The 14,004-nt window shown below is 27.9% G+C and overlaps 1 protein-coding gene and 1 long non-coding RNA gene across 4 annotated transcripts in view; one reads left to right on the top strand and one right to left on the bottom strand.

Annotated features, from left to right (window-relative positions):
• Positions 1–7,501, bottom strand: part of LOC132950149 (uncharacterized) — a 123,838-nt gene extending 116,337 nt beyond the window's left edge. The window contains exons 1-2 of the long non-coding RNA XR_009665186.1: positions 7,475–7,501; positions 2,519–2,609 (exon numbers count right to left, since the gene is read on the bottom strand). This is a non-coding gene — a long non-coding RNA (uncharacterized LOC132950149). The remainder of the gene's footprint in view (positions 1–2,518; positions 2,610–7,474) is intronic.
• Positions 1–14,004, top strand: part of LOC132950148 (neuropeptides capa receptor-like) — a 150,847-nt gene that overhangs the window by 24,774 nt on the left and 112,069 nt on the right. Inside the window, exon 2 of one of the 3 annotated variants that reach the window (XM_061021391.1) lies at positions 4,575–4,687. The exons of the other annotated variants lie outside the window; for them this stretch is intronic. The gene's annotated coding sequence lies outside the window, so the exon portion shown is untranslated. The remainder of the gene's footprint in view (positions 1–4,574; positions 4,688–14,004) is intronic. 3 annotated transcript variants of the gene reach the window in all.

The raw sequence follows: 14,004 nt of genomic DNA, 5'->3' as shown, positions 1-14,004 counted from the left end.
GAAAAATATGTACACTGCAGTATATAGTACAATACGCTTATGATGTTATACCATTGAGTATAGATAGTATATCTAAACTCAATGGTTATACTTATACTTTTTTTAAGTCATAATGTACGTTCGGAAAACTAATTTAAGTAATCGCATTCAACGGGTCATTTTCCCGAATTAACGGTCGTTTAACCGCGTTAAAATGTTGTTTGTAAAAAATTGTTCAATTTAAATAGGTACTTCGATTAAATTTATTTAATAAATACATCGAAAGATTAAAGATGTGAAAAGACTGAGTAAATAATATTGAAATGTTCATTATTAGTGCGCAAACACCATCAAACTCTGAACGAGAATACTATTTGTATTTGTAACATGAATATATTTAATGCCTATATACCTACTACATAATATTAAAATAATTATAATATATATTTAGTGGGATAAGTACTTCAATCATTTCTGTTTGACCCTTTTTGGATTCAAATAGAATAATAATCATACGATATTTTCGATAACCAGGGATTTCTCCCGAAAACTTGACTTGCACCGAGAGACTACATAGGACTCGCATATCGTTATAGTAATACAAATATCGTAGTTGGTAGTTGATCTGGGATATTATGATGACGGTTAACAAGGGTTAGTTTTGACATAGCGTATCAAAATTGTCATAAAACCTATCGCAAATCGTTGGCTTAACTATAACTTACATATGATTAAAATTTCTAAATTATTTTTAAATTATCTTAATTATTAATCAAATCAGATTTAATCAAATATTAGGTTTCATTACTGTCGTAGGTATTTATATATAACTACACTGTTAGTGCGGTATACTCATTTACACCAGAGTCATCATAATTTATTTACCTATTTAAACGGCTAGTGCTAATGACAATATCATAATACAATATGATAGTGTACAATAATATTATGAAAGATTATATAATAGCTTTTAAACAATATAAAAATACACACTATCAAATTTGCAGGATGGTACCTACTATAAATAGGAACTGAAAAATAAAATATTTTGCATGGAAATGTGGAAAATAAATATATCCATTAAGTAATCACAAAATAAAGCAGATGTCTAGCGTTTCTACTTTTTTACATCCAAAGATTCAATTTTTAAAAATATAAAATAATTTCCGTTGAGAGGAGTAAAATTAACGTTTATCATATAAGATCACATCTATTACAGGACAGTATTCTAAAAAAAAAAAAAAATTGTTATTTATCGACTCAATCGATTGTGCCAAACCTACTGAGCTCGGTTACAAAACTAACCTACATACGAGCAAAACTATAGCGTCGTCAATGCGATACAAAGGGATAGGAAAGTCTTTACAGCTATAATAATACTGAGCTACGATTAATACAACCTAGCGTCATAACACGGATGTAGGTGGTTCACCCCCCCCTCCCCACCTCCTCTAAAACATTGAAATTATATAAATATATTTACAAACATTTTTAATACTACTAAAACATTAAAGTATTTTTTTTACTATGATAACCCCCCTCTCCATATAAAACAGAACTGGGTATCGAGAGGCTTTGATTTGCATACAATTTCATATAATTATTATTATAGTAATACTGCGTACATTGAACTTATTGTATTATGTATATAAAATAATAATAAATTTAGTTTCATATTATAATGATAAAAACAAGTCCAAACAATATTGTAATTTAATCGGATCTACAATCGAATGATATTAATTGACCATCGTAAATCGTATAAACGTATTTTACTTGTAACTTACAACTATAATGTCATAACACGATAATATTGGTGTATTATCATTAATCCAGAAGGTATATAATTACCTACTTTAATCGTTTGATAAACGTCCATGACGAGCGATGGTGCAGGTACCTATGTCCTATACGCGTCATGACGCCTTTATGAAACAATTTGTATAACACTCGGGTGTTGCGTAGCTATTTTACGTGTAAAACATACACAATAAACCACGACACGGCTACAACGGTTTGTATCTGTTTAACCAAAAGAAAAAAAAGAAAATAGAAATCTCGAGAGAAGGTTCGACGGCAGCCAGGTATAATAATTTACTGAGCGTATTTATATATTATATATATATATGTATATAAATCGCGTACTCCGAAATCATGGGAATTGAGCAGTATTATCCGTCTTGCATCAATCAACGTCAGCGCAAAGTTTTTTTTCTGCTTTTATTTATTTCGTTATAAATGGAGAGACCGATCAGATAATATATAAAAGTTTTTGTCAGACGAACGAATCCATTGATATCGAAATTTTAAAGTATTATATTTCATTTTCATATATCGACGATTCTCCTCTTATATACCGGCAACCGCTTTTATATAATATAATATGGTGAGGCGCCATGCCGTACATGTGTCGTGACAATGGTTTATGTAAATCGATTACCCCCCCCCCCCCCCCCCCTCATATAGTGTACATAATATTGTTATCTCGACACGATCCACTTATCCCGCGATATCCAAGGCAGAACACTCTTGTACTCACTGCAGTGTTTAATTAATCTCACTAGCTATGGATGTATTATTGCAGCGATCGGCGTCCTGGTAGAACGGAATTGGCATTTTTTTCCTTTGGCCTGAAAACAATTGTATTATGATTACAAGAAATGTCGTTCCGACGGGTTTTAAAATAATATTACGGTACACAAATATCGTTATTGTAAAACGACCACGTATATTATTATCCCAGCTAATTTTTCATTTAAATAATTTTAAAATAAACCTAGAAAAACGGTTCTTAAATCTAACGAGCGCAAACGTCAACCCCAAATGCTAATTGTTCACTGTTTTCCGCGTTTTATTTTTAACGCGTGATATGCGAATGAAAAATACAGTACCTACCTATTCCCGGGGCTTGACAAAGGTATATATATATATATTTCAAATAACAACGTTCAGCGGTGTTTTCATTTATACAAAGGTTAAATGTAATAGTTCCCGAGTAGTAATAAATTTAATCGTTTTGAAACACAGCATAATTAAAGTACACTAAACTTAACTGGTTCTGGAATGGGTATAGTGATAATATAATTAATATATTATTATGGAACTATATAAAACCTTATTTTGTTAATAACGCAATTTCGGTATAGTTAAATTTAATATTCACACTTAAACGAATTACACCACGGTAGACTTAGTTAAAACAAAAGCAAACTGCGTAATAAAGTCCTTTTATTTGTCTATAATTGTTTCAAAATTAAATTGTTTTATTTACATTTGAGCAATATAATGATTGATGTAAAATCAATTTAAATTATTAATTTTTAATACTATATATGAAAAAAAATTGTACATGCTTATAAACTATTATTTATGTATAGTCGTGTATTGTATTTAGTGGCTAGGAAAACCGATTAATCACATTACGAGAGCATTTTATATTTTATCGTGTCTAAGGTCAAAATCGTAACGACTACAACTACTGACCATATGAAACTTAGTCACTATTGTTTCGCTACATTTACACTGGCCCTTGTGCGGTTATCACCTAACAACATAACACCGTAACATTCCCGTTTTGTGCGAACAAACATTTTTCTTGTTATAGTAGGTAATATATTTTATAATCTGGAATCATTCCAATATTTTATAGTTTACTGCAAAAATATAACCAACGTCTGGTTTAAACGTCTGAACCTAAATTTTAAACTAGTAGACGACAAGCTAATATACTAGGTATATTTAAATTTTACGCTAACTATTTGTTATGTATACAGCGTGTTTCACATAAATGGCAACATCGAATATTAATATTTCATAAAGAACATTTTAAATTGAAATGTGAATTTATGAGGAAGTTGGTGGATACTAAATATATATTCTGGGCCAATTTTTCAAAAAAACGTCTATTTCGGTGTGTGCATATAAAACTAATATTCTTATAAGCGTCAAGACTTATTATTATAACCTATTTTTTTAAGAAACTTTGATAAGTAAACTTTTTTCTTCCTAAAAAATTGACTGACTTTGTGCAATTAAAATGTTAAACCAAGTACGGTTTTATCTTAATTTAAAATAAGTATTGATGGTAAATTTTCAATTGATGGGTGTTATTAGATACTTAATTTGACGTGTCCTTATCACTGGAAGTCATTTTTTTTTATTATAGGTATTCAATTATTTATAGTATTTACTTGCTTAACGTAAAACCAAAGTCAAATATCTCTGCTTTACAAACCCTCTTCTCCCTCTTCTTCAACAAGAAACTTCAAAATTGCTACAAGTGTAATCATCAGAGGTGCTTGAAAAAAATAGGGCTTTTTGAATTTGGTAATAATCAGATGAGGTGACAATTAAAAAATATAAGTAACATTGCACATTTTCACACTAAAAGAGTAAACGGTTTAATAATTGATTTAAAATGTGTGTTTTTGTGTTATGTATCTTTTTCTAAAATTATCATTTCAATCTATAGTCAGTAGGTTAAAATATGTTGCGTTACTATTTAAGTAGTGAAATACTGTATATATTTATAAAATATCGTTCTACCACATTCTTCGTAAAACAAACATCTAATAATTATTTTTTGTCTTTTTCAGTTGTCAAAGCTACTTGAAATAATTTTGTGATGTCGTAATGTAGGTACATAATAATATGATGGTATTCAAATAATTTAATATCTACAAGTTCACTCTACGCATATTGATCTTATGTAAGTTTTATAAAAATATTAATATTTTGTTTTTAGTGAAAAAAATACTTTTTATTTTGAGACAGATTAGAATAGTATAATTTATTGTAAGGGATGACATTCTTAAAGAAAATTAAGTAGGGGATGAAATATGTCAACACAAACAAGTGGAATGATGACATCACATTCGGTAACCCTCCTACCACAATTTTGACCACTTTTACCGTGATCTTTCCATTTTCCTGACAGCATGAACACTTATCTTCAATCTAAACTATTTTTCTTCTGACTTTCATTTTCATGCGTTCAAGCCGCCTCGCTCAATATATTATTCCATATATTTCATCACAACAAAAATAATCTCACTTAGATTTATTTATGTTTATTACACTTTATCTTAGCTTTGTATCCGATCTCGTTTTATATTATATTTTATAAAAATAATATCAAGCTACATTAATTTTTCTATCCAATAAATTTATAGTTTTTAACACACACTCAGTTTTTAAGTGTAATACATTTTATAACAAAATAGTAAACAGTATAGCTGTTGGAGAGTTTGAAACATTTTACAGTCTACACGTAATATAATACAAGAGTATACAACTGTATTTTTTTTTTTTATTTAAACAAAGTGACTAAAGTTTTAAAAAAAAAAAAATTGTAAGCCAAAACGTAGATAGATTTACCTTATAAATATTCACACCATTATTTGAAATTTTTCATATTTTGCGCATTAGATAATATTCTGTCGACCAAAATATGAATTTGCTTTGTTTACGAATCGAGTTGTTCCGTATTTTCTAATTACTGTTTGTCTTGTATATGATAAGAAAATAAACACGGACGTCGGTCGGCTAAATTACCTGTATGATCAAGCTTAATTGGTTTTGCGACTAGAGATAAACTTAATTGATCATATTATTATTAATCGTTACAGATGGATGTATTAAATTTGAATTAATTGATAACCCATTGTTTACCAAAAAAACCAATTCAGAATGAAGGAGTTGAGTCAGCTGTCAGCATCTATTTCTATACATAGTTTATAATCTTTATATTGTATTGTACTTATATTTTGTATTTTCCTCATTCTGAATTCAATACGTAGAACTCATTTCTGGCCAAAATACCGCAAATAACTTCAGCCAATTTACCGACGAACCGTAGAGGCGTAGAATACTGTAATAGGTTTGTGTTTCGTGGTATAAATAATATTCAATTACCTAATCTAAAAATGTTGAAGATTGAATTGTGAATAGAAAATAATTATGTACGTAATGATGAAAAGTTTCAAGTCTTTACAATCAATATTTTGTTAAACAAAATAAAATAACTAAAATCAATTCAAGAAACATTATTGTTTTTCAACTACTATCCAATTTCATAAAAATTTAAATTTCAAACACTTAAAAAATGTTGATTATGTATTTTTGATATTTTTAAATTGCTTTAATAAAAACTTTCCAGAAACCGAAACGTTATCAACAGAAATCGAAAATAAAACCAAAAATAGTAGAAAATTCTGAATGTACTTATAATATAATATATAAATCATACAATTCCATCATATCAAAAAGTTTTTATGCAAATGAAATGTGAATTTTTCAAGCCCATGGTTATTCTATAATATACTGAATTACAACAAAAAACAAAATTGATTATGTTATAAACTATCGTGTTGCGTGTTCATTCCTGAGATTTTTTCGTATTAATAGCAAGTTATTGGAATTTCTTACTTTTGGCCTTTTAATGTCCCAATTATATCAAAATATGTTCTACTAAAAAATACCCTTAATGTTAAAGACTGGCGTGGATATTTTGCTAAAATAAGCATTTTGTTGATAAAATGCTTTTAAGACATTTATTTTGTATCATTAAATATTATTAATATATATTATATATTATTACGTAGGTACTTGTTGCAATTAATTAAACGATTTCAAATATACCACGAGACTTACGAAGTTAGACTACCTACTCTATAGTTAATTGAAATATTTCTCGCAAAAATGAATCAATTTCAAAAGTTTGTATAGTTAAAGTAAACAAAAAATATAAGTATATTAATTATATAAATTTGCATGTAATACATAGGCATATTATTGATTTATAACGAAATAATTTATATAAACTGCAGTTTGCAGATTTATATCAAGTCTATATTATGATATAATATTCATAAATATTTAAATTAAATATTTTTAGTACAAAATATACGTATAATACGTACGTGACGTTTTTGTGTGAAAAATTTTATTTATTTAAGACTTTGTTTTTTCTCATAGTATGTCGTGAAACATATTTGAACGTATGAATGAAAAGAGCCACGCCCGACTAAATTAACCATGTCGTTCATATTTTTATTGGTTACTCTGAAAATTGGAATTCAGTCGTGTAACGTTTTATCGTTTCAGAAGACGATATAATTAGCGAGTGTGATACAAATTAATACATAATTAAACTTGTCATTTAGGGTTAACAGTGATATAAAACGCCACAGTGGTTCTAAAATATATTGCTATATAATTTATTAAACCATTTTAACCTGATAACCTGCAAAACTTAAAATATGTATATTATGCTGATCAATAACCGTCATGAGTATAATAATAATATATATTTATAGCCATAAGTAATAACACGTGTGTAAAATTGTTTTCACATGAGCTGCAGTAATCAGAATAAAATGTTTCATTTTGAAATTGGATTTTATTTTCAATTCCAAATCTTTAATACACAAAAACATGCATATAATTATTTTTATTCCGAAGTAAAACCCTTTCAACAAAGTTATTAGGTACTTACATTATTTACACTCCATGCAAATATTTTTTTGTAGACACGAAATTTGTCATTACACTTTCGCATAACTGCATTCAAAGTTGACAGTAGAGTGTATGGCGTGTGAACAGATATACCTACCTACAATAAATATGTGTTTTGAATCAACAATATTTAAATTAATATTAATTTCAAAATATATTTCACCCACATTCGACGATATTAGGAAGTATAATAAAATACATAAAGCATGCTAATTAACAAATACTTGTGAAAATTGCATTTGCGCTTACGAATGTATAATAAAATATTATTCTACTTCGATAGGGTTGAAATTCTCAACCTACTATTGTTATTAAACGATCATACTGTTTATATATAGATTATCTTAGATTCTGAGTGGTGTGATAAATATATTGGTATTACAATGATTTTTTTATCTCTGTCATCAACTTTTAGAGAAATAGAATGAATCCGTTTTCAACTATTTGAGGATGGTCTCTGGTGGCCAATTGGCGTTCAAAGTTCAAATGTTCAAAACATTTATAAATTATTTTGTAGTTGAAAATTCATAAAATTTCATTCATATTTTGTTTACGTTTAAAGTAAAATATTAAATATATTTAAATGAAAAATAACAATTTTTCCTCTAATGATCTTTGTTCTTATATGCTGTAATTAAAAAAATATTAATCGCAGAGACTAGAAACTTTTCACCATTAGGTACGTAATTTATTATTTTTTTACACAATACAATTTTTTTAGGATATTTAGACTGCCTAATTAGCTACTGAGAATTATTCACACTGTTGTTTCTAAATATAAATTATAATAACATAATAAATGGTAACTAATAATAATAAATATATTATAGGTATAAGCTATGTTTTTATCTAAAAATGCCAAAAATACCTCAACTACTATAAACATACGTCTTATAAAAAAAGATGAATAACTTATACTAATATTCTTAGTATATTATAATATAAGTCAATAGAGCAATTTACTGCACATCATCTCCGCTTAATATTGTTTTCCATGTGCAATGATTTATCGTTAAACTAAAATGTTGAGTTTTAAATTTAAATACATGTATAACAAGGTAGGTACTACTAGGTATACTCGAAAACTACTGATCAGCAGAGCGACTTATTTGGGTTTTATTTTAATACTATTAACGCACATATAATATCATGTTTCAGTTTACATTATTTAAGCTATTAGACGTAAATAAAATAATACCATAATAGTTAAAACTTTCCTTTCCAACCCAGAAACTTTATGTTTATGACGGTATAGATTGTGTAATTTTAGGGGTATGTTTTCTACAATAGTAAATATTATAATGCTGCAGTTGTGAGCAGTATGTAGTTTAATACTATAATATGTACGTTGTATATATTTCAAAACAATATAATATTATACAATAACGGCTAAAATATAACACAATATCAATTAATTAATTAATATCATTCTCTATTCCAACCACCAATAAGAGCGGGAAATCGGAATGTTTGAATTCGTGTACTCTACAGCTGATACCAAAATTTGGTTTCCATCTAATGGATTCTATTAAAATTACTCTATATAAGATTCATTTCGCTGCTAATTTTAATGGTTAGTTATTTACATATTATATTCAACGATCTGCGGTTAACGCAGACCTGTCGTAAAAACAGTATATGGGACGTCTGGAAAGTTCTTGAGATGACTTGTTAAGAAAAGAGTAATAATATGAGAACCACGCCACGTTATATATACAATATGGTCTTCCACCAAAATTTATCCAACTAAACGGTAAAATATATCACATACCTACTATGGGTACAGAGTAATTCACCAAGCATGCTCACCGCATTATTTTTCTTCAATGCAGTTAATGAAAAATTTCTTTTTTAGAATTTTTAAGTATACTTAATTATAAAGACCATGTTTTAAAATTATTGAGATTTTTTTGTAAGTACTACTTAAAGAATGTCCGGTGGAGATCCAAACTTCTGTTTTTAAAATTACAACCAACCTCCCCCCTTTTTATTCCAAATTTTTTGTGGATTATTTTTCTGATAATGTTGACGTATCAGAATCAAAAATTGTACAAGTGATTGTTGAGTTATTTATTATTTAACTATTACTAAGAATAATAGGTCCACGATAATGGGTTTTGAAAACTTAAGTGATTAATATTAATCTATCAACATAATATAATATTATAATTTGTAAAAATAGTACAAACAAATAAATTCAAGAATATGAAAAATTGGTCTTTGAGTATATTTGAAAATTTAAAAAAACAAAATTTGAATAAATTGATTATTAAAGAAAAATGGGGGTGAGCATGCTTAGCGAAGCACTCTGTATAAAACACCTTCGCAGCATATAATATTATACTGCTGCAGCTGGTATTATTTCTTTAAACGTTTTTCGTTATTTCAAACTATAGATAAGTGTAGGTACTCTATTCGGAGTTATATTGAACAAATATACGATTTGAGGGTTTTAAAAAGATATATATTCCAGCCATTTAAAATCTTCAAATCATAATCCTTTGATATCGTCGTGTTAACTGGGTGCGTAATTTATTGTGTACCTACAGTGAATTTCGTCTTTATCTCGACAACTAATAGTGAGAATTACGAATATTTATTTGAATTCAACTGTTTATAGTAGTTTAAATCGGTTTTTTTTTGATAAAATATATTATAAGTGCGCATATACACATTGTTGTTTGAAAAAAAATAAATACGAATATTATAATTACTCACGCGATAGCGTTGTGTCGAATAAATCGTCGATGCGAGTTTACTGCTGTGAAATTATTTTTGCAAATATCTACCATTGTGCGCGATGGTTGTGGTTGATGAACAACGATATTGATTGCGACACGAAAAGTACTTCTCACCGCCCAATAAATAAATAAATATATTTTATACACTATGCACATTCAGCAGTGAAAATAATAGTAGTAATATAACTTTGGGTGGAATATAATATCTTGCAGTGCGGCGGGACGTTGCTGTAGGATTGCAACTCGCGCGCGCATACAATTTGATTTATAGTTGTTGATAATAGCAATTTGGGACGTGTCTGCATAAAATACGAATAGAGCGGGCGCGATAAAAAAAAAAAGGGCGCACTTACGCCGAGGAGTTTAAAATTTTTTTTTTCTATTATTAATAATAATAGTATGGTTCGCTTGCAGTACTGAACACATTTTTAGTATATTATATTGCCTCGGCGCAGTGCGTATAATATATCCTCTATACCTCTGCGATTTAACGATTCGATGGTTTTATAGTCCAGGTACCTTTATTAATAAAAATAATAATCCTTGTAAAAATGTAATAATATATATATATATATATATATATATATGTGTGTATAATGTGTATACATTTTATAAAGTAAGTAGTAACGATAAATTCGTTTTGCGGCTATTACGCGCCGTGCACGGACCTTCTTATTTAAATCCGTGTTCGGTACACGCGCAAGTGTTCTTTTTTTTACACGTGGTGTTATTTTTATACCTTAAAATTACTATAAAGACGATAATACATCACATTGGCTTAATTTTTTTTATCAAACTTACCTATATAAAGAATAATCTGGGAAACCCATTTAAATGGCTATACTCAACAATTACAACAATTATTTTATTTTTTATTTATATTATAGTTTTAATTACTTTTTTAGACCAATAAACTAGGAATTAGGAAATCTAAATTTTACCTTACAAAATTTTTTATAATTTTATAAAAATAATTTTTTATTTATATAATCACAGCCGTAAATAATATTAAAAAACCATAAAAATCAGAAGATGACAAAAGCTCAAAATTAGTATCAAATAATATGAAATTACGAATGCCGCTGCTTGCGTCGCGTCAGCGCGTCTGTATAATCGGTATATTTACTTAGATAATCTATATTTACTTTAGAAATTATAAAAGAATCAAAAACACGTAAGTATATTAATATGTTGTCACATAAAATAAGACCAATTTCGATTGAAAAATAGGTCAAAATGTGAAAATGTCTCAAAAAGTCCAGAAATAGCAGTATAGCACTATAATCTAAAAATCACAAAATATGCAAAATCATATTTTCATTTCAGTTCTGTGAATCATGAAACATATTTTAATCTTACTCTGCTATTTTTTAAGCATTTTTTAAGAAATATGCAAATTTTATAAAATCCCAACCCTGCTTATGACTGTTCTGCGTATATAATAATAATATATACCGGGCGTCTAAACCACTTGGCCTTATGTACACGTTAAACGACAATCGCCTTAATTGAATCCAACCCTAAACAGTCGGCGGGCCGTAATCGCAAATTGTATTCAGCGCGCGCGTCGCGTTTGAATTAGGTACCGATGTCAAAAACACTTTACTCCGACAATAACAATTATTGAAACCATTGAAATCGCACGAAATCGTGCGTATTAACAGATAATAATAGTATAGTCTATATTATAACAATATAGGTATAAGTTTCCTTTGAAATAATTTTTTGATTGCCCTAATGCATATAATAAATAATATACACCCAACTAAGTTTAATCTAGTTATGAACTACGACGGATATAATAATCAAAACTAATTTCAACATTTAATTCAATTAATTTATCGTTCGATGATCATGGCGATAATTCGTATAGTACCTACAACATAAGACAAAAAGTTTGGAAATGTGCTCTATTTACATGTAGGTATGTGAAACTGAAAAAAAAAGAAATAGCGAGTTATATCTCGTTGGAAAATAAAACTTATTGAAACGTATAGGCTAGGGTGAAAATACAGTTCCGATGAAATATATTTTTCCACAAAAATACGATTCAATCCGCATATTTTCACACTTTTTATGCGCCCCTGGTGAAAACGAATACTGTGAGTTTAGACTGCTGCACCGCTTGCTGGACATATTTATGTGGGTACCTATATATATGTAGATATTCTGCAGTTTTTAACCAATTTTTTGTTTCAGTTTTGATTAATTCAATACCTATTTGATGGTATATATTATGTATATAAATTCAAGTATAGTCGAGTACATGTTTTTAAATTAAAGATTATTTGTTACGAAATCAACAAAATAATGTTATGTAATTAGGTCAAACATCATACCCAAGTATTTGCATCTTTTTCTGTATACCTAATACATAAACATTAAACATAATATAGAAGCTATGCTGTATCAAAATTGTTTTATGCTAAGGTAGTATGGACTACCATTAAGAACTAATAATAGAATACATAAAATATTTATATAATAATATAATGTATTTTATTAATTTAACTATATTTTGGGTATTTATAAGATACATTTAATTGCCAGTGACATGTGAACATAGCGGCCCTAAGATTATTATTTTTTTTTTCATTTTTAAAGAAACAACTACAATCTATACTGACAATGTACAATAGGTACCTGAAACCTGTAGGACCTAATGAGTAACAACATACTACAGAAGAGTGACAGTGAGTAACTTGAATTGGGAGATTACTAATTATGGATTTATAGTACTAATATCCAGAAATTAGGTGTCTATACCTATATTTCATTTTAAATTATATCAATGCATTAGGTATATGTTTGCATATTTTTTTTCAAAATGCATTTAAATAATTAACCTACCTATCCGCTATAATACAATATTGTAGACAGATATATTTATATTTTATAGTGTAATAAAAATATAATAGATAGGTAATAGCTGGTTTAATAGGTGTATGTAACGTACATATATTAATATTATATTATGTATACCCAATACCCCACACTATAAGCTCGTAATGTTTACGAAGCTTCCGGTAATATTTTAAAGTTAAATAGCTAACTATAAAGATCGCATGTAAAATTAATAGAAAGTATAATAATAAAACAAATAAAAGTAAATGCTATTCGATGGAAATCGTTTTTAGTGTTTACGTGATTTAAACATTTACAAACAGTATGGTCCTGCAGCTGTAGAACGATAATATATCTTCGAGAGAAAACTATAAAGGTTTTATCTTATTGACATTTTTTTTCGATACTTCCTAAAATACATATAATCATGATCAAATAAATATTATAATACTCAATTCAATTTTTTTTTTTTTTTATAGACTTTTATTATTATTTCAATAAATAAACACGATTCGTTATGTCAGGAAAACAAATCTCATTACAAACGTTAATAAGGAAAATGAAAATATTTTCATTTGTATTATAATCGTGTTCTACGCAGTAAGTATATAATAAATTTCATATCCGATATAGGTATAGTCGGTTTTTAAACAGCACAAAATATCGTCGAATTGTTGTTATTTGCTTAACATTTTGACATATAAATCAAAAGTTATTTTAAAATAATATTTTTTTATTATGTTAGGTAGCCGAAAATCTATCTTATGTTCATATTGCGCGTGCATCGAATGAGAGAAAAGTTTATTTGTTTTTTCAGACATTGAAGGTTTCGGTCTCAGCCATTTCGTGATTTCGTAAACAGTTTTAATAGAGGGTTAAATGGAGAATAGCGAATCGGCTGAAGCCGTCCTGCAAAATAAAAAAA

This window comes from Metopolophium dirhodum, chromosome 8, assembly GCF_019925205.1.
Source record: "Metopolophium dirhodum isolate CAU chromosome 8, ASM1992520v1, whole genome shotgun sequence".
Taxonomy (NCBI): domain Eukaryota; kingdom Metazoa; phylum Arthropoda; class Insecta; order Hemiptera; family Aphididae; genus Metopolophium; species Metopolophium dirhodum.
This window is presented reverse-complemented; position numbering and strand designations above follow the sequence as displayed.